We start from the raw sequence: 22,669 nt of genomic DNA on the forward strand, positions 1-22,669 counted from the left end.
AAAGCCACAAGAGCTTGAAATAGAAGCTTTTTCCAATTTTCTATGTTCTTTCTGCTGATTGGTTTGATCCGAATTCAGAAATTGTTCGATATCATTGATAATTACTATCACAAATCGGGTTTACAGACTTCATATCAAAATTTCGTATCTGAAGCAAATGTCACAAAAGCCACCAATGAAATTAAATCATTAGTTCTGCCTGAATAAATATTAAGATTGTGAGATTGCTCAAAACTACAAACAAATCGACGGTAGCAGAAATCAATTACAATAGAAATATGTACATTCAAAACCCATAACTCATAATCTCGCGTCCATGAGACCAACAAAAACTCAAAGCAAAACACCCATCCAATACATTGAGGCCAGTAGAGCAAAACACTCGGCAAAATAACAATAGGGCAGGTAATTATCATCGGCAGCAACTCACAATCACACAACTGAGATCCAAACAGATACCAAACCAAAAAGAAAAAAATCCACCTATAGTTGAAATCTGGAAACCGAGAGGCAAAGGACGTAGTGATTCATCATCTGCCAACAAATCACAACCACACAACTAAGACCCATACAGATACCAATCCAAAATATAAAAAATAGAGACAAGTCCACCAATAGTTAAAATCTGGAAACCGCGAGATAGAAGATGAAGCCATTCAGAACACCGTTAGTTGTTACCTGATCGTAAGCTCGTACTCCTTCCGTCAAACTTGTACTCATTCTTCAGTTCATTTATTTACCTCATGATAATCCAAAAAACAGATACTTGAATTAATTTTGGTTTAAGGAATGGATTGCTGATCTAAAAGTGAAAGCAAAATTCAGTTTGCGCATTCCTTACCAAATTTATAGGATCTAAACCCGATTGTCTTTCCACTAAGATCCACAGCTGCACATTAATCACCAAATAGAATTTTAAGCACAGTTAAAGGCAAACTCTAACAGACCAAAATGATAGTAGGAAAAAAGAGAGCACCTTTCCAGGAAAAGTGAGTGTATTTGTGTGTCTCTGTTTTGTTTTCCTTGAAGGGAAGTAAATCTTCTGTTTTGTTTTCCATTATATTTGTGTCTCCTTGTCCGCCTCCTCGTTCTTTGCTTTTTGTCTTAATATAAAGCTGTTTTTTTTATTAAAAAATATATATATATATATTTCACATCCCACATAGTATGTAATACTTATAGGGATGGTACCAAAAAGTCACCATCAAATAATATTACTACTCATATCAAAATATATATATATTACTGCAGCTATATGGTCCGTATCTTGAACCTTCATATCGACTTAGTTGCCTCACACTGGTAATACTCCAAAAATGCCTCTTTTTTCAATCTGATAAACATATCAGTTCCTTCAATTCTATTACTTCAGAAACTATCATTTTGGTTGGATGTCCACGATTCTATAAGAATGGCAATACAAAACTTCAATACGACATCATTACCTGCTCCAATTTCCTAGAGAACTAACTTTTTGACCATGTAAGGCATGCAATAGATAATCACTTTTAAATTAACAAATGCATGCGTAGAAGTTGAGTAGTCATACCACTTTGTGCATTCATATCTAAGGCGGAGAATTGAGCCAACAGCCACAAAGATCAGGATTTCCAACAAAACTGCAAGAAAAAGTTTACATTAGCCTAAAAGGAAAAAAAAAGCCATGAAAAAGGAGTTGTGATAACAACAACAACAACAGGTGGGCATCAATGAAGTAAGCTGAACCCTCAATCAGCTGCTAAAATTTTAGAAGCTTAGGAAATACAACATTAGCATGTCTAACCTGTCAGGGAAGAACCTAGAGGTATCTCATGTTAGTAATGAGACACATTTCTGCAAGAAATCAATTTCATGTTAGTAAAACTGAATAATACATGGGCAATCTTATATCAGACCGCGCTAAACATATAAAAATAATCAGAATATTCAAAAACAATTACTCACAGCATTGCAAGACTGAGGCAATAGATCATCCCCTAATATGTTGTTGTGCTCTGACAATTTTCAACAATGACAACAGTATCAAAAAGAAAACAGTACGTAAATATCCTAAACTTTGGACCACAATCAAGGTTCTAAAAAACGTTGGGCGCTAGTCGGGCGGACAGCGCCAAAAAGATTAATCGGGGATTAATCGGTTTTCTATTTTTGTATATTTTTATATTTTTTAATACCTAGTAATTATATAAATAAAGTTATATAAGGCATTATAATATCTAAAAATATTAAAAATACTCAAAATATAGATATAATGTCTTTTTCTTAATTTATTTATTCAGATTTTATATGATAAATAATTAAAAGTTATAATTATTGATCAAAATTTTTGAAAATTAAATAAACTTGTTGGAGGTGATAGGCCTATAACCATATGTAAAGCCCAAGAGTAAATGAGGTCTTTTTTATCTTTAGTAGAACCCTAACAATTATACAAGTCTAACAACATCATCTTCTCTTCTGCCTCCTCCTTCTCTTTCTGTCTCCTTCTTCTCTTCTGCAGATGCCCACCGTCCTCTGCTTCCTCTTCTCTATTTGCTCTTCTCTCTCTATTCTCTTCTTCTCCATTTCATTGCAATAAAAACCCAGCAAATTACAAAAATAATGAAGCCCAGACCTACAAAAAAAAAAAAAAAAAAAAAACTAGTCGGCGCTCTGCCCAGCCCCGCCCATCTCCGCCCAGCCCGCCCAACCCTGCCCAGCTCCGCCCAGCCCCGCCTAGGCGGACACAAAACGGCCAGCCGACTACACCAGGCGATTTGCCTGAAATCAGGGCAGCTTAAGGGCTCCGGGCACCCAGGCGGCCACCTAGGCCGTTTTTTAGAACATTGACCACAATAGACATGGTCACTTACAGTAAGAACAAATTCTGCAGCTCATAAGTACTTGAGGAATCAAAAATTTCACAGTTTGGATAAAATCAAGCTATCCATATAGATGCAACAGCATGTATACCAAACCTAAAACTCACTTTCCAAGCTTCACTTTTCATATCTAGTCAGTCCCAATCCATTTCATACCAGCTCTCTATATTCGCAACCTTTCCAAAGCAAACACCCAATTTATAACCAATGCACATTGCACTATCAAATCCATATATAACCTGAAACTTAGATTAAGCTAATTACTACACAAATACTGATGGCCTCTATTTTCTTTTTACATCAAAACTCTGGCCACATATGGCTTGTGATTTAGAGTGTGGAAACAACCATTCTTATCTTAGGTAAGTCTTAGTGCAGATCACTTCATTCCGAACATAACATAAGCTGTTGAAAGTGATCATATATAGAAGAATTATGAATTCATGAAATCAAGAATGGTCTAAAAGTGAAAACATTGTAAAATAAACCCCGAAAATGATCCATGATCTTTGCTCTATTTATCGAGATTCAAAGTAAAATCAAACAGCGTTTGAAACATATCCCAAAAGTGTAGGCTGGAAACTCTAGTGGTTTTATAAACAGTAAAATTTTCAAAGGCAGAGGAAAAAGTAGGATGAAAGTAGATCAACCTCCTAAACTTGGTTTTCCATTTCCTTGAACAAGGCTGTATCTTTTCTCGCCTTAACATGCCCTTTCTCGATCTCAATCTTGCCTCACAAATGGTAGTTGTTGGCCTATTTGTGATGGAGCCTCCTTCTGCAGATGTCACCAATATTTAAGTCAACAACGATCAACCAAGTGGTACAACAATTATCAATTGCTTTACTGAGCTAACAACTAAAATAAGATCATATCAATCTCACACAAAAAATTGTAATTCATTCACACAAGCAAGTCAATGAAACAATAATTAAGTGCAGATTACTAAAGAGAAATGCTCTTTAACAGTTCAACATAGACACTGCTGTTATGTTTTTTTTTTAACAACGTCAGCTTCACAAAAACAATGTTTCACCTGAGTTTATTCGTGCCCCCGCGTTGCTACGGGTTTCAAAAGCTCATTTCAGGTTTCAAGTCTTTGATGTATTCATGCTAGTTTGAGTAGTAAGCTTTGAGGGCTAGACAATGAAGTACAATACTCCGATTGCATATGATTCGCAATATATGTAGTAGAACATGTCGTATTAATATGGCCACCAGCACTGACGTTCTGGTAGCGTTAAAAAGTATAGGTGTTACAGATTAAGGGTAACTTTTATCATCCTTCTTAGCAAGGGAAAGGAGGTCGTCCTTTGAAATCTTGGCATTCTCCAAGCCAACTCTTCCATCTCCAAGAGATTTCTCTTGAACAACAAAACAAAAGAAAATGAATTGAATAATCCAGTAAACAAATGATCCAATTTATTAATTAAAGATAAGCAATTCATAAGTTCTCAAATCCACACGTCCCATTAGAACTCTAAATCCCTTTTAGAGTAACTATTTAATACAACAATTATCTCTTTTAGAGTAAAGTTTGACTTCTGTACATGGGAAGAAATCGCGCTAAACAAACAAATTTGTCTTTACCAAAATGTTAGTAACTTGGAAGACTTGCCCGTAACTAATGCTTTCCATTTATCACTACCAAATTTAGCTTCCAATTCAGCCACATCATTTGTCTAAATAACATTAGTCCACCAAAGGCATTGATACATGAAATTTAGCTCAAAGAGTAAACAAATAGGAATTATCTATAATATAGAGTCCTGTTAAATAAGATACTTTCTAACATGAGTGTTGTGAATTATGATCCTTGCTTTGCATTTAAAATAAAAAACACAGCCAGTTTACTGAAGAAAAAAAAAAAGAATAACACTTATTTTTGTTCCTCTTTACGTATTAGACCAATAATTGGACCGGTAAACAAAGAATGTCATAAAGGCATTTGACTGACCTCAAGAAACTTAAACAAAAGAGGAAAAGAAATTGTCAAAAATAGATCAAATACTTACAGACTACAAATAATTAACTGCACTAATGCAAGTTTCACATATCAGAACTTACTAATGCTTTTCAAGTACTAATTGCACTAAAAGTACTAATGTATTACAGTAAAAGTACCACATTGTGCATGTTTCCTAACCCAGCCATGAGTAGGATCAAAACATAATGTTGGTTTTTTATCTTACCTCAAAGAAAAGCTGGTCGGTCCAGGAACATTGTCTCACCAGTCCCTTAATGTTGCTTTTCAGGTACTCCTGAATTGTTGCAATAAATGAAGGTGGTGGCTATTTAGAGCAGAGAAAAAAAATTGTAAGAGACTGTACTATTTAGTAAGTGGTATGAACTTAAACACTAAACAAAAACAATTGCAACAGACAACTGGGAATGATACAATTCATAGGTGTCTACACTCACCTAAACATCCAAAAGACATCCAGTATTCTAGTCATGTATCACTATTGTAGGTATTCACACGTCCCAGCCGCACCAAAAAGGGATCATACACATGGCAACAGATTATATAGTATCTGAAAACATAAGTAAAGATTTATTAATCATAAAAGAAAAATATATACCGTCATATCACATCAATTTTGAGAGCCAAAAATGATGGTGATGGTGTTAGGAGGATTTGGAAATCACGGGCTACACTTGCATTTGTGAAATACATACAACTTGGTAATGTAAAGATCAAATATCATTAGCCTAGATAATGCACCAATTTTGAGAGGCCAAAATTATTATAATGGTATTAGGCCTTGTAACTTACCTTAATCATTATGATGAGATGAGCGCCTGTCATTCCTGGCATGCAGTCATGTGTAACGATCAAATGATAGATACATCCTGTAGAAAGTGCAGGGCAATTGAATCAGATATTGATAGATTAAAGCTACATAATCACACGCAGAATAGAAGGTAAGAAAACCACCCAACATAAAACACCTGATGATGATTGCTTGGAGACCAAAAAGAGCTTTTGGGATGTCACTTTGATCCTCTTCATCATTCGAACTCAAACATATTAAAGCTTTACTTCCAAGCCAACTCTTCCATCTCCATGAGATTTCTCTTGCACAACAAACCAAAATAAAATGAATTGAATAATCCAGTAAACAGTAGATAAGCAATTCATAAGTTCTCAAATCCACATGTCCCATTAGAACTCTAAATCCCTTTTAGAGTAACTATTTAATACAACAATTATCGCTCAGACAAAGATGGTATGAATTCCAAATTTTTCTTCATTTTTTAAGAGCGAAATCTAAATGAAGAACCATAAACAGTAACAAAGATTGAGCACTCAAAAGAAACAGTTTACCATATGTATTTTCAGACCAGTATCCAAACGAATGATGAAACTCTTTTCTCAACTCTTTAGTTTCCCTTTCAAATGTGCACCTGGGAAGCATAAAATGATCAAATCAAAAAAAAATTTGATCCAGAATGAGCAAAAAAACAGAATACACAAATTAACTTAGCGCAAACCTCTAATATTGAAAACTATCATGGAAGGTGATAATCGGCTGAGATAAATAAACTAAAGTAATTGCTTAACCTGGTGAATCAGTATTAATCCCAAGTAAATTTCTCTATTCCGATCTCTTTTTCAATGATACAGTGTATTAAACAACTTTCAGGATAATTAACACCCTTCATTTTTTCCTCAAGCTTGGATCAAAATTTGTATTATTTTTGAATTAGTAAGTATGCCTACGACTGAAAAGAAGCAAACCTGAGTAATGAATTATAGAATAATAGATTATCATCTGTACTGAACTCTCATGGCCCAAACAGCAACAGGTACCCAACTACATTGAAGCACAACGTCATAATTCAGAAGTAGAGACCTAAACTACCAGAGCCCTAATTTCTTATAATTATGTTTCAATGAAAGCATGGCACTATGGTAAATCCAATCCTCCATGACCATCGTCATTTTTTTCCAGAGAAACAAAGGAAGAAGAAGAATTGCAAAGGCAATAAATTTGGTAGATGAAGACAAGTAAAATTGTGAAGATATTAGAAATCATAATACAGTTAGCATCCGTAGATAACTCCCATCAGATGCATTCTCCCAAATCCGTAATTCCCACATCGTGTACCAAAGCAAATGAAATTAATCACTTCTGGTATCAAAATCACGATACACGTCTAAGTCAAACAAATTTTCAATAAATCTTGTATCCAATTAATCTAAAATAAGTTAAACAATGAAAAATTATGAAGCATACCTCAGAAAAACAGAGAAAAACATACCTCTCTCCTTTCAAATTACTTCTTCTCCTCTTTCGTGTCATTCACCTATTACATAGTAATGTTAGTAACTTGGAAGACTTGCCCGTAACTAATGCTTTCCATTTATCACAACCAAATTTAGCTTCCTATTCAGCCACATCATTTGTCTATATAACATTAGTCCACCAAAGGAATCGATAAGAAAATAGGAATTATCTATAATATAGAGTTACAAAGTTCGTCATGAACTCCCTGTATTCTTAAATACACCAAGTTCTCGACAAGCATGCAGAAAAATAAACGATTCAAACACCAACCAACAGAAACCACACAACAACAGCAACACCCAAGTTCAAAACTTAACACTCACCCAAGAACTTCCTCTCGTCCATAACATGAATTCAGGATCACCTCCTTGCCTAAACTCAACCTCGGCTCAACATCACCGCAAAAGAATATTGCAAGGGTCGTCGGAGTTGTAAATGATCGCTGAAGCACGAACAATGCCGGTCGCCGGAGAACAAACTTGAAACCCAGAAAAACAAAACGAGGGTTTTTGGGATTAGGGTTCAAATCGAGGAAAATAAAGAACCAGAATGTGAAGAAGGAAGAAAGGAAGCTAACCCTACCATCCACTCGTCGGCTCGTGGCTGGAATCTCAAGGATTCGCCGGAAAACAGCCGCGCATCTTCGACGGCGATTTCCCTCGTGAGTGGATGCCTGTGCGAATTGAGGACTGGGTTTTGTAGAGAATGAAGAGAGGAGTGATTTGGTGGTGGTTTCGCGGCATGCGGCGGCCGGATTCGGCGATGCCACGCCGGGGATGGCGAAGGCAGGCGGAGAGGAAGGGAGAGAGGTCTGGTCTCGGGTCTAATATGGTATCTGATACCACTTATAACACCTACCTTGCTCTTTTGGTTCCTCTTCTGTTTTAAAAATTTCTTTCTTTCTGGGCCTTAGTGCCCTTTGTAACCAAAAAAATAATAATTCTTATAATTTAATCCATAACACTTTTCACATTAAATCTAAAAATGTCTGTATTTTTAAGTATCTTTAAGACATATATAGTTAGTTGATTATTTATTTTTCCTATCCCTGCACGAAAAGAAATTAAAAAAAAAATTATAGAATAAATTAATACATCTATAGCATACCCAGATCTAAAATAAGCTAAACATAATTCTTATAATTTAATCCATAACAATTTTCTCATTGAATCTAAAAATGCCTATATTTTTAGTATCTTTAAGACATATATAGTTTGCTGGTTATTTGTTTTTCTCATCCCTGCACGAAAGAAAATTAAAAAAAAATTATAAAATAAATTAATACACCAATGGCATACCCAGATCTAAAATAAGTTAAGAAGGGAAAGTAGAGAAAAAGGAAACAGATAAAATATGCATTCATGTCATTAGAGTTACATGGGCTACATCCAAAGCACTCCAGCAAAACAATTAGAACATGTAATAACACACCTGCATAGCACATAACAGCTGTAAATATTAAGAACATAAGAAAATAGATTGATTCATAACAGGGTCAACGCTAAGTGTGGGCTTTTCCGGAAGTCAACCCATCTCTTCTCCTATATATTTAAGTAAACGGCTAAGATTAAAACCCTAGTTGATCCGACGGCCCAAATTAAATGAGCTATTTTATAATTTCGAAAAAATAATTTCTTTTTACCAAACTTCAATAAATTGTATAAAATAGCTCGAAGCTCCGAAAAATAATCCGAGAACATAGGTGAACTCGTGTCGATGTGTATTACGACATCGGGGCCTTAAAAGAAGAATTTGACAATTCGAGAAAAACTCAAAAATAAACTCGAGTGTTAACTTACTAAGTTACTGAGCATGGTTAAATTTCTCAGTAACTAGTAGAAACACCCGGTAAATAGGTAAAATTAGGTCTGGGGTGTTACATGTGTTGTGAGTCTAAAGTTCTACATATGATTTTATTTTTTTGTGCCTTTTCTTCTGTGTTGTAGTGTTGAGACGGCTTGGAAAGAAGGACATGGAGTTAAAGAGGCCATATCAACTCTAAACCTTGAACTTACTCACAACCTAGTATGTCTATCATTACTTCCAAACTCATGTTTAAAGTTTTATGCATATGCCCCATCTTAGTAAATGGATGTGGGTTAGGTGAAATTAAGAACCGTTCTTCAAAAGGTGTAATTTAGTTATCTATGTTTTGTTCTTTGGGTACGTAAGAGTGATGGAATTGGGAATCCGTTATTTAGATGATGTTTTTTCTTTTTTTGTGGGGAGTGGAAAATGTTATGAAAAAGGTAGAGAAGGAGAAATTAAACTGAGCATATATGTTTTTTTTTCAGACACCCTCATTTCGGATTGTTCGCGGTATACCAAAGGCTTCCTAGGCCCAAAGATTAAACCGCTGGCCAGCCAACATGACATTCCGGCCCCTCCCGTGGCCACGTTTTTAATCAACAATAACATTGAGCAACACCAGCGTTCGAACTCATGACGTGGGGGTTCCAAATCATGAAGTTCCCGTGGTGGGACCCAATGCATCCACTGCACTACATACCAAGGTTTTTTTTTAATATCATGAAGTACGGTTTGTTTTAGATTTTTTATCTGAATCAGATTGGTTATTTTTTGTTACACAACAAATTTATGCAAATTCCAATAGGATAGTGTACACCATTAACCATATATGCAAAGACCATCGCAATCACAAAGTCTAAAATTTGATAAATTGTATTAGGGTAAACAAACTAATGAAAGAATATAGTTGGGGTAAGAAAATTCAGCTATCTTTATGACAGCTGTAGGGTGGAGGTTAGAAAGAATATTGATCTCTTTATTAAATTGTTTCTCCAATCATGCTGCCAAGAGGTATGAAATACAATAAGGGGTTTAGTACGAAGTAGCTGAATTTAATTTCATATATTACATGGCGGCCTCTCACGTTGACAAACCGGATGAAAGAAGGAATTGAAGTCACATGAGGTTGATCCTCTACTTCAGTCCTATTAGCCTGAAAATCGAAATTAAGAGAATTCAGGTTACAGTCGATGAAGCGTAGGGGTATCAAAGGCTGTAATATCCCACATCGGCCAAACGGAGAGGGGTTATGTGCTGTATATGTATATGCCCACCTCCAATCTAACACGAGGCCTTTTGGTGGCTCAGCGGTTTCGGAGGGGATGGGTACTCCGAGGTTAAGCATGTTGATGCTAGAGCAATCCCAGGATGGGTGACCTACTGGGAAGCTGCTCCTGAGCTGCTGGAAACAAAACCGTGAGGGCCGGTGGACCCAAAGCGGACAATATCGTGTTACGGCGGAATGGGTCCTGGGATGTGATTAATGGTATCAGAGCCACTCTGCAGTGTGGTGCGAGTGTGCCGACGAGGGCGTCGGACTCCCAAGGGGGTGGATTGTAATATCCCACATCGGCCAAACGGAGAGGGGTTATGTGCTGTATATGTACATGCCCACCTCCAATTTAACACGAGGCCTTTTGGTGGCTCAGCGGTTTCGGAGGGGATGGGTACTCCGAGGTTAAGCATGTTGATGCTAGAGCAATCCCAGGATGGGTGACCTACTGGGAAGCTGCTCCTGAACTGCTGGAAACAAAACCGTGAGGGCCGGTGGACCCAAAGCGGACAATATCGTGTTACGGCGGAATGGGTCCTGGGATGTGATAAAGGCGCTCCGCAATCGGAAGATTGTCAGCAAAAGCAATCAAAAAAAGAAAAAAAATAACATAAAGAAGATATAGATAAGTGGGCTACCTGAATTTGTTCCAGCTTCTTGGATGGCGTAAGCATATGCATATATGTACACACCTCTAATAGAAATGATGTCTTATCTTCCTTTTGATCACAATGAGGAAAGAGCTCTCTCAACATTTGGAATTTGCAAAACACTTATATGGCAGCTTGATTATTCATTCCAATTCAAATGAGCAAGGTCTGATAATAGATTCAAATTTATGGTGGGCTAACAGCTCACGCAGCATATTCAATTCGGGGAAGCCTTTCTAATGAGGACCCTTAAGTTGAGGACTTTTCGGCTTATCTCACTTTTCGATCTTATATCCACATCTTGACCGTTCAATTTATATGTATTTATGTATATGAGCAGATCATTTATATAAATTTTCATCCAAATTGAAAATCGTTAAGTCATTCATAAATGTGATTTACCAATTATAAACTTGAACGGTTCATGTTTGACAGATTTAGATCGTCCATTGAGTTGATTTAGTTCAATTCTTTAACGATCACCAATTTGACTGCAAATTTGTATAAATGATCTTCTTATATAGACCTAAAAACTGAACGGCTGAGATGAAAAAATGTGATTGAAAAATGGGCGTTTTAAATCTTTAATGAAAAAGTCTTAAACTAGTCCTCAACCAAATGGTCCTCATTAGAACCCCTCTCGTACATTTCAGTCGTTCTAAACAACACATACGTAACTTTAATTCATGGAGTCATTGACTTGGTCACAGGAATTGCCATCTGGCAAATTTTGAAAGATATTTTGGCCCATTCATAAGGAAAGGGTTGGAATGCGCCAATGTGCGTGTACATCTAAGTGCACTCAGACACGTAGCTTCATCATGTCCACAAATTCTGGAAGAGAAGGACACTGATTTTACCCTAGAAACTGATTTTACCTAGTTACTTGAGTACATTGATGCCCTTCATTTGATCTAAGTAAATACTAATTTTACCAACTCACATACAATTACATTTTTATCTCTGCTTAATGACCCATCTTCGACGTTAATTGTACGCGGGCATATTATAGAAGGTTAAATTTATTATTATTATTATTATTATTATTAGAGGAGTGAAATTTGCACACCCAAAATTATAACCCACACACAGTCATCCAATTTTTTGTGTGAAAATATCAAAATTATATATGTTTTAATCTCGTCAAGTTGTTGGATATGAGCACTTTTGACATTTTCATATAATAAAAATACAGGTGTGTTGTAATTTAGGGTGCTTAAATTTCATTCTCCTGTTACTGTTGCATTTATTAATTTAATCTAGAGCAGTAGGACAGAAAATGAATGCAAAATGTATAGGGTTCGGCGGAGGCAGGCAGGCAGGCCGGCCGTGTTCCGCAACGGAGAGACCAGAAACTTAGTGAAGCAAACCGACAACATCTTGCCATAGGCTGCTAAAGTGCTAATGCTTCTCCGCCTATATCCCTCAACTTTCACAAAAACCAAATAAATAGACAAGAAAAACACAAGCGACAACTAGCATCCACTTTTGTCTTCTGACATGTCAAAGCATTTACTGTTTCCTTTGGGTGGTTTCATATGCTTTCTTGCAGATTCACACAAAGCATTCACTATTCCTCTTTTCTTACACAAAGCATTCAATTTTTGCTTGGTTTTGGTTTGGTTTGCTTTGGATATTTGCATAGAGATTCCAGTTTGGGTTATTTCCATTTTGACCTAGAGAGGTAAAGAGTAGAGAGGGTCATAGATGAATTAAGGCATCAAATAATGTAACCAACAAAAGCCAAGCCACAAAAGGTTCATAGATGAATGAAGGCAACAAAGTTACATGCTAGCCCCAAAACCAACATCCTCCACTTCTTCTGTTAGCAGCAAATCCCAGTACCAAAAGGGTGACAACCAACCACCAACTAACTTGGACTTTCCTTAAATTCAACTAACTACTGTTAATTTCCTAACAAATGCAGTCGGATTCAAAGTCCTAGAAGGATGTAGTAAACCAATGTGATAGGAAGAGCAATTAGCATCCCAAAAATAACCCTGCACCACACAAACAACAACCTCATATCAGATCCATGAATGCAGCAATTGAACGTCCCATAAGTAAAACATTTCAAATAAGTGTTGCCACGAAACTAACCCGGTGCTCAGTATGTTAGGATGAACATTATATTCCTTGGCAAACACGAAGGGCACAATTCCTTGTGGAAGAGCTGCCTGAAATGAAACCACACAATAACTGTCATCAACTGGAAATAGAGTGCTGCTATAACTTAAACCTAATTAGGAAGGCTTTTCTTGTATATGAATCTATCAGAGTTTTTCGCAAAACTTACGCACCTGAACAATCGCAATGTGTAGCAGAACGCCTCACAGTCCTACAGCAAGTGAGGCTGCTGCCATGACAGCAGGACCGGCAAGGAACCGAACTGCCATGGCAAAGCTTGCAACTCTGTTTCCACATGCAATCATCCTTGGTTGTAATGCCATAAAAAAACTTGCAAATCAATTAGAATCCAAGCTGCTAAGTAATAGATAAACAACTTGCATAATCTCTGTAGCAAAAATGCTGAGAAATGACCTTCCTACAAGTTTAACATACCAAGGCTAAACATGGCCATTCCAAGACCTGTATCAGAAAGAATGGCTATTGAACGGGCTATGATTGCAGGCATGGCAATGTTCCACCTGAAAAATCATATGTTTTGTTAGATATTAACGCGAGGAGGATGTATACCAATTAAAGGTGCTAATCTAGTACTATTTGTAAGAGAAATTCAACATATGCTTACTTGAATGAGACTAAAGACCAGGTGAGGCCAATAAGGCTGGAGTAGGTGTTTGGGTTCCTAATGAGTTTCCTCCAGACCATAATGAGAATGAGACGGGTCATAACGCTGGCTGGTGGCATTGCTGTGGCCGTCGATTCAACATGACAGGTCTTTGGGTGGAGTTCAGTAGTGGAGGAGCTCGAACCCAACTTGGAAAGCACTGGACCATCTCGATCAATCCCATTAGAAGCTGGTATGTTACAGAAGCTGAACTCATCTCCCCTGAACTCACCGTGATCTAAACCAACATCATTGCAAATAATTAGTATGAAGAAAGGATAACTAATTGAGAAGAAAGAAACAGGGAAACTTGGGTTGAAAATAAAGAAGATGAAAATGGGATATTCCAAACATGATAGAAATGAAACTTTCAATATTCAAACCCACGATTAATATCCAGACAAAAAAAACACATTTGCACGAATGAGTACAAAATTCCAAAATAGCAAAGAACTGTATATATAGGTTGGCACACAAAACAATCTAATGCAGCAAAAAGAGTTAAGATTAGCGTTTCAAACCTTTCTGGTGAGCAGCTCCACCTCTGAAAACATGAATGCCTCGTTCGGAGACTAGAGAAGCACTTGAGCTCCAAACAAACATATGAAGATCCTTACCCGCGGCGGTATCTGTCCCATTGGGTTTTACCTTGGCAGGTCCAGCCGCCGGAGAAAATATTCTGGTGCTGGGAGGGGTAGGATACCCCTGCATGGGTCTCATGCCTGCACTGGCGGCCTCTTCATCAAAGCCTTAATTGGACAGCCTTGGACTCGTGTTCTTCCCATTCACCATTGCATAGAAATCAGTGTGACTGAAATTGGAACCCCTGGGAGTAGGGTTTCTTGAGGACTGGAGGCTGTAGATTTCAGCATTAGTCAGGTTGGAAAGCCTTGGGGTGCACGAAACACCAGAGTTGGGTCCAAGGGATGGTTTGGAGAAGATTTCGGAACGAGAGCTGGAGGATTTTCTGACAGTGACATGGAGCTTACCATCTTCTCCGACCTGGGCCTCTGTCTGTAACGGCTCTTTCCCATCTAAAGAAAGGATGTCGGAATCAACACGAAAGAAAATGATGGAGGCAGCAGTGTCTAGGAACTGCTCACCAATCAAGAGGCGAGCTCCTCTGTACTCAAACAAGAAGAGCATGAGAGTGTACCAGATAATGCACTGGAGGACAACAATCTGGACCATTAAGGTCCCTGAGGAGTCTCCATACATGCCTTTGAGCAAGGGTATGCCCATGACTAGAGTGTTGGGGAGAGTAGAGAGGGAGAAGAGAGTGATGGACCAGTCGAGAGAGCCTCGGGAGCTGGTTCTGGACCATACGGCTAGGACCCCAAGGACAATGAGCTTCTGAAGAGTGTCTGCAGCTATGAACCTGTAGTTCATGGCGTATGGATTTTTGGTGGAGATGAAGTGGAAGGAGAGCAGAGGAACGACGAAGAGGGCCACAAAGCGGTTGATGCCAGAACATTGATCAGGGTTGAAGATCTTCCACCACTTGACTGACCCGTAGGCCAATATCATGGCCACATAGAGTGGCACAACTGCTGTCAGAACATGGTACAGGTCTTCCAAGCTGATCATGCTTCTTCTTCTTCTTCTTCTTCTCTTGTTTTGTTTCCAGTTGAGCTTGAGAGAAGCCCACACAAGTATCAACCCATTTTACATGAGAAGCGAAAAGGAAAGAAAGAGTAGGCAAGCAATATTTTAAGGAACCCCCACCTATATATACTTGAATGGCAAATAAGGACATAAAAGCTCAAGTCCTTTCAGAAGCTTTTATCAAGTCCTTTTGGATGGCAACTCAAAAACCCTCTTCAGAGTTCAGACCTTTATACGTCTGAATTCTGAAAAGTTATGTTTTTTTTTTTGAATGGATGAAGCAGACCTATATTCAATCCCATAATGGTGTGACTTGTGAGGCTGTGAGCTTTGTTTCAAAAAAATAGATCCAATAATGGTGAAGACCTGTATTAACAAACCAAACCTTTTGTAATGGTGCCTAGAAATAGATACTGTCACGATCGGCGAGTGAGCTATTTTTCATACTTTCCTTCGAATGAAATCACTCAAATTTTAGTCTACATTTTGCAAATCTCTTATCTTTCTTAGTATTGTAGTACGTGTTGTCATTGAACATGATAACTGGAAATGGGTTTGAATGATTTTATAGATTAGATAAACATAATATTTGATGAATGAAAGCTAAGAATTCGAATTTGTGATCTTGGAAGACCATGACTTTGAATAATATGATTGATTAGAACTGAAAATGTATGGTAGCTCTATAAATACGAGTCAAGTCCATTCAAGGACATTGAATAGAAAATGATATTGTCCATAGTCAATAGGCTTATTAAAATACTCACATATGCTCCACAATAGGCGGAGTTGAGTATTCCAAAACCCTACGTTTTGGTTCAAGGTGGCGGCGAGTTCTGGTTGTTGTGTTCGTTAGACAGCTCTCCATCCCAGTGGAGTGCTAGGTTATGGGTTCTCCGGCAGGCTTCTTGGGCTTGTCGTGATAGGAGTAGTTCAGAACCTTGGTGTGGGGTTTGGGTGTTGATCTTTGCAGTGAAGGGTGGCGGCAAAAGACAGTTTGGTGGGAGACAAGCGAAGGCGTGCGTCGTGTTACGACAAGTGTAGAGCGGTAGTACGCGTCAGCCGCAGCAGCAGATCGAGGTAGCTTGAAGGCAAGCAAGAAGGCGGCAGATCGTAGGCTATCCGGCGGAGGTACATCAGAGGAGTCCTTTGCGGCGGCAGTAGGAAGAGGCAGGCTTTCTTTGCTCCCGCCGTCAGCTTTTGTGCAGAGGAGGTCGAGTTTTTGTGTAGAAGGAGGAGGAGTTGATCTTGCTTCTTACAGGCGGCTCACCGAGTTAGAGGATATGGGGTCATGGCTGGATAGGCCGTTGGACTGAGGCTAGCACGGGACCAGTTCTGATGGTTTTGCTGGGACTCCGGCAAGGACTGCTCCAATTCATGGTTTTGAGGGCAATGGGTGTGGCTTGGGTTTTGTGAGCCTTTCCACTCTCCCTCCTCAATCCAACTTGGGTGAGTTTCTTTGCTCTGGGCTTTGGTAACTCTTTTGGGGCTGGAGAAGATCCCTACATAACCTTATCGAGGATCGAGTCTGCCCCCCTTTTTTATGGAAAGGTACACCGAGATGGTCTTAGGCCTCGATTCATTGAGCTGGGGTACTTTGGTTGGTTATGTAAGTAATTGCTTTCTAGGGCAAAATAAAGTCCTCTTGTGGACATTAGCTTTTTTAAGTTAGTTTTCTATGTAGTTTTGTAGGCTCTTTGAGTTTGTATCGGAGCTTCGCTCCCGGTTGACCAGCCGTTGGACTTGTTTTGGAGTTTTACTCCCGCTTGTCCCAATGGTCGAGTGAGCATCGTCATGTAATATGGAATTTGTCTTTGGATATTCTCCTAGCTTGGAATCAAAGCAGTTCGACTCCATTTTACCCTAAAAAAAAAAGGACATCGAATAGAATTAAAATGATACATACGAGTCAACAACGTACAAGTTCAATTTTCGACCAAAAGAAAGTGCAAAAGTATTTTCATTGGTGCCTTGACTACCTTTTGGAGCCATATCTTTTTGCCTATAGATGATAGCTTTAAAAAAATTATGGTTTCATGCTACAACTAGTATAATCACCTATGCGATGTCGCGGCTTGTCGAAACTCTACTAATCTGAACCTTTTTCTCATTGGAGGAGTGACAAACGCATTTTATGCTATATTCTTAACGTATTTCCGACCCTATTTAGCTTCGTTATTTCCTTAACAATGTCATTTCTAGCTTGTTTACGTGTTGTAGGTCGAAAGAGGCAGTTTTACACAAAAGAAGGCTAAAACGCAAAACTTGAGAGGAATCCTAGTTAAAGGAGGATTCCCGGTGCAGCAAGAAGTCTCAATAAGTCGAAAATCGAATGATAAGTCATTTAGGAAACTTTCCTGTTTTGAAAAGGGAAACTTGCCCATTTCATTTTATGAAACTTTCTTATTTTGATTTACGAAACTTACTACTTATGAATATTTCCTGACTTTCCTAAAATGTTTAAGAAACTTTCTTTCCTTATGAGACAAGGAAACCATGTGAAGTCAGGAAACCTAATCCAACTTGGAATAGTAATTCTTTGGGCGTGTATAAAAGGAGAAGGACGACAAATCCTTAGAGATTTTGCCATAATCAAGGGATATTTTGTGTTCATTATAATTCAGAAATTAAGAACCCTAATTGCCCACAAAGGAAGGAAAGGAATCAGAGATTTTCGTCAAGATGGTAGAAGGAGGAAGGTTCTTCATTGCTGTAAATTCCTTTGGAGATCATGAAACGTAACTGGTCCTCATTCAAGCTTCATGCGAAGAATTATTGACATTCCAGAGATTTCTGGGGAGATTTAAATCAAGATCTTGAGCAATAATTCATCACTGTTGGATAAGAAATTAATCAAGGGCTAGGAGAAGAGCTAGGGTTCGGCCAAACCAGTATAAAAGGGAGTAGAGACCAACGTTTTCAGTATCACTTCTTCTACCAAAAATTCATAAACGTTTTGTCTCTTATGTTCTCTAATCCGTGTGAGTGCCGAGCTGCAGAGGAGCAAGCACGCAGCCATAAGAGTTTCCTCAATGCTGCTGAGGTCCCTTCCTACACTAGTTCGTCACCCTTTGAAGCTTCAAGGCCAAGAAGACTCTCAAAAGTGTAAAACTATGCTTTGGAACTTCTATTTTGTTCTTACTGTCTTTGGTTTTCAAATAGCATGGATTATGACATTGACAATATGTTTTATGCATGAATTTTATAAAGTTCTGTTATTAGATTGTTGATGAGATTTGCGTAACTTATTATTGTGTCATTCTTGATATTGAAAACTTGTGATTTGGTTTATTTAAATTACTAACTTCTGCAGGGTTGGTAGTGTCATTGATCTGTGTTAAACCGCTAAGGCAACCATAAATTGAATAAGTGGCAAAAGCGCTTAGGGTCATAAGTTGCATGTGGATTGTTTAAGCGCTAAGATAATCCGTCTATATGTTCGAATTCTTCTTTGATCTTAATGATTCATGTTATATGTTGTATGGTTGCGCTGAGTATTAACATGACATGATCAAATTTTCTATGTTTGGAGCTGCTCGAAGCATATGATACTTAAAAAGAATATCATAGGTTACTTGACCGCTACGACATGTAATTATGAATTCGTTTCATTATTCTTGTTGACATGGTTTTGAGTTGAGTAGATTGAAAGAAGAGACAATGCCCACTAGCCTTAATTTTTATGAATTTTATTCTCACTAACAAAATCAGATTTTAAAATTCCCAAGAGCCAACTTAAACAGCAGAAAGACAAATATACCCTTAATGAATTAAAAAAACTACAATAGACCATTATAAGAGTAGAAAGACAATTATACCCTTAATGAATTAAATAAATGATTAATTTCAGTTTACCCTCGTCAACTTTAAGTCGATCATCATGTTAGTCCTTCTTTTTTTAATTTCATCAAAAACACCTCTCAACTCCTAATTTTCATCAGCCGCGCATGTCCAAACCTTCAATCTCTATCCAATTCCTCTGTCAAGTGATGACTTAATATCAAGAAGAAAGAAAAAAGGAAAATTAGACAAATTGCATTCAATCCCACCAAAATCACTAAGGTTAGGGGGTTGTGATGGGAACGAAGATGTGTATCGATATGGGGGGAAAATGGTATGAAAGGTAACTTTCAGAATTTGACTTTCTTCTTGATATCAAGTCATCACTTGACAGAGGAATTGGATGGAGATTGGAGGTTTGGACATGCACGGCTGATGAAAATTAGGAGTTGAGAGGTGTTTTTGATGAAATTGAAAGAAGGACTAACATGATGATCGACCTAAAGTTAATAGGGGTAAACTGAAATTAGTCCTTAAATAAACTACAATAAACCATTATAAGAGTCTATTATAAAATAAAATTTTTATGACTGGATTCTCACGACCAATGACGTTGACCGGACTCCAGGGGCCGATGACTAGACTCTTGTGACCGTTGACCGTGTTCCTAGAACTGTTGACCAGGCTCTGGCGACCGTTGACCGGACTCCGGGGGCCGTTGTGCTTTAGTCACTTATAACAGGTCCCTATTGGGGATAATATGCCCACCTATTGGGGTCAGTAGGACCTCCTATCGGGGCCAGTAGGACATTCTACTGGGGTCAGTAGGGGCAGTAGGACCTTCTACTGGGGTCAGTAGGGGCAGTATGACCTCCTACTAGGGTCAGTAGGATCTCCTATCGGAGCCAGTAAGACCCTTAAACTTAAGATATAAGGTATATATGTATCAAGAAAAGTTTTGAAATGGAAGAAGTGAAGTCTCTATAATATTCTATAAGATGTAAGACTGAGAAAATAACTTCTATCCCAATCTACACCAAAAGAATAAAAGCAAGTGACTCTTGACGTCCTTATTGAAGGACAATAGGACATACACAAAGAGCATAATATTTCTACACTAGGACCTCCTACTAAGGGCAGTAGGACCACCTACTGGGGGTAGTATGACACTTGAACTTAATTATGTGCTTTAGTTACTTATAACAGGTCCCTATTGGGGACAGTATGACCATCTATTGGGTCAGTATAACCTTTTATTAGGGTCAGTACTACGAAGTCTATACTTGTTCCAATAAAAATGTAAAATATACATCTATATAGCAAAAGATAAGAATGAACATATGTATAGAAACTTGAATAATGATAAGAATGAACATATGTATAGAAACTGGAATAATTAAAATCATTTAGTAGTTTGTCTTGTTGTATAATAGCAAAGCAGCACGGTGGAGCATGTTGCACAATGTTTCATTTTCTTCATTAAACAATAAAGACCTAAACATATTCACGGGAGTGGAATGGTGGAACTCACCTATGGCTGAAGGCCACCGAGAAGGTTGCTATTCTTTGTTTCTTAAACAGCGACACAACAACATGTAATTTTAGGAAAACTCTTCACCATATCTCTTCAATTATCACCTTAAGAACTAAATCATCCATAACCCAACACCCTTGCCGATCCACAACTCATTCAAATCAGAATCTAGCACCACAAGATCGGCGTCGTCGTCGGCCTCTCCAAATCAAGCCTATGAATCTCCTTATGCAATTGCTAGATATGCTATGTTGTTCAGATCTTTATGGAGAGTTCTCAGAGGTGGAAATTGGACAGAGTCGTCTTCTCCGCTCTAGGCCAACCACGTCGTCATCTTTGCTCACCATGGTTGCCGATCTCGATCAGTCCTCAGGATTAGAGAGTTTTGCACTACGAGGGCGACTGCTTTGCGCTGGTTGCCGTTGCCGGAAGTCGTCAGAAGCACCAGATTTCAGGCCTTTCAGCGTCGCCGCGTATGAGAGAGAGAAGATCTGAACGGGGAGAGAGATAAGAGATTGAGGAGGGAGGGCAGTTTTGTCCATAAAAATAATAGAAAAGCTGGAAAATTTGTTAGAGTGAACAAATCACTACAGTGTATATGGTTAGTGGGAATTTTAGATTCTTATTTTGTTAGTAGAAAAAAATCATTAAAATTAGGGTATATGGGAATTTTCTTTTGAAACAATCTGTTTACATGATTTTATATATTCGGAATGAAGTTGATCACTTGTAAATATCTTTTCTTTATTGTTTTCGTAGGAATTCAGTAAACAAACCCTTAAATTCCCCCTTAAATCATGTAAATGTAATTGGTGTAAATATTATGTAAATAATTCTTTAATTAGATACTAATTTGTCTTAGTTTTATCCTCGCTGGAGCACCCTAAAGTTTCCGGATTGATCAAAGCTTATTTGCCTTATACTACGATTGTCAAAAAGGATTCTTAATTGTCGCACCTCGGTTTCAGAGCACGTCAAGGAGCTTGTGAATTTAGTTAAAGTTCATAAAATTTACGCTCTTTATCTAATCTAAGGGTTATGAGCATGACACATCACTTTTAAATTAATTAGCCTAACCCTTGGTTAACATGAGTAAACTGCCGTCAATTATAATAAAAAAAAAAAGCAAGAGTTTTACATCTACTGTTATACTGTGTGTTTTCCAGTTTTACAAACATAAAATAAGAACAGTACATCTAAGAAGTCCTCAAACTACATATGAAAATCAAACCCAATGAAATTAGTAACGAATGAAAATCAGCTTTATGGCATTTGTCAATGAATACCAAAATCATACTCTATATTAACCTGAACACAATCTGAATTCATTAATATAAAAAAAATTGAGCTTGTTATTTTATCAAACACCTTATGTGCATTATTCAAAATCTGAATGCAATTGGTCCAAATCCCACAGTAACTCTGTTAAAAAATCGGCCAATGAGGTTTCGATTACAGAACTTTACCATCCTTAGTCCTTGATGAAGGGTTATGCTTGGGAACAGAGGATATGTTCTGAAAATTTGTATCCGGATACCAAATATAGTAATTCGCAATAGTCCAAGTTCGTTATATTTATACAATTAGCTATATGACTGTTTGATAATAATCATACACTCTTATACTTATCATTAAATTAAACAATGCAGCAACAAGTCGATCGGCTTAGAAGCAAGATAAGAAGATAGTAGTTGGACGCAATATTGCAGTAGATGTAAAACTCTGTTTTTTTTTATTTATTTATTTTTATTGTAGTTAATGACAGTTTACTCATTTTAACCCATATATATATAATGCGTGTCAGATACGGACATCCGTTTTTTTTTTTCAAAAAAAGCGCATGATGGACGACATCCATTGGATCTTCTTAAATGAAAAGCAAGGGCTACGATTAAAAAATGAAAAAATAGGTCTTTAAGGGGTCATACGGGCGGGTTTTAGATTGATTCGACTCGGGTCGAAAAATGATCCGTTCTGCAACTCTGGCTCTTCGACTCACGAAAACTGGGTTTGAAGTTTGAACTTTAACGATCTGGAGATACAACATGGTATGATCGTTAAAATTCCAACTAAC

General features: G+C 37.7%; 1 non-coding gene and 1 pseudogene across 1 annotated transcript; both read right to left on the reverse strand.

Annotated features, from left to right (window-relative positions):
- Positions 1-3,149: 3,149 nt before the first annotated feature.
- On the reverse strand, positions 3,150-5,899 carry LOC101304401. The gene is made up of 6 exons (XR_185063.1): positions 5,814-5,899; positions 5,638-5,714; positions 5,283-5,395; positions 5,054-5,152; positions 3,898-4,225; positions 3,150-3,638 (listed from the first exon to the last, which is right to left on the reverse strand). It is a non-coding gene; the product is annotated as an uncharacterized LOC101304401 (transcript).
- Positions 5,900-12,818: 6,919 nt separating this feature from the next.
- On the reverse strand, positions 12,819-15,263 carry LOC101304601 (annotated as a pseudogene).
- Positions 15,264-22,669: the final 7,406 nt, after the last annotated feature.

Source organism: Fragaria vesca, linkage group LG6 (assembly GCF_000184155.1).
Source record: "Fragaria vesca subsp. vesca linkage group LG6, FraVesHawaii_1.0, whole genome shotgun sequence".
Taxonomy (NCBI): Eukaryota; Viridiplantae; Streptophyta; class Magnoliopsida; order Rosales; family Rosaceae; genus Fragaria; species Fragaria vesca.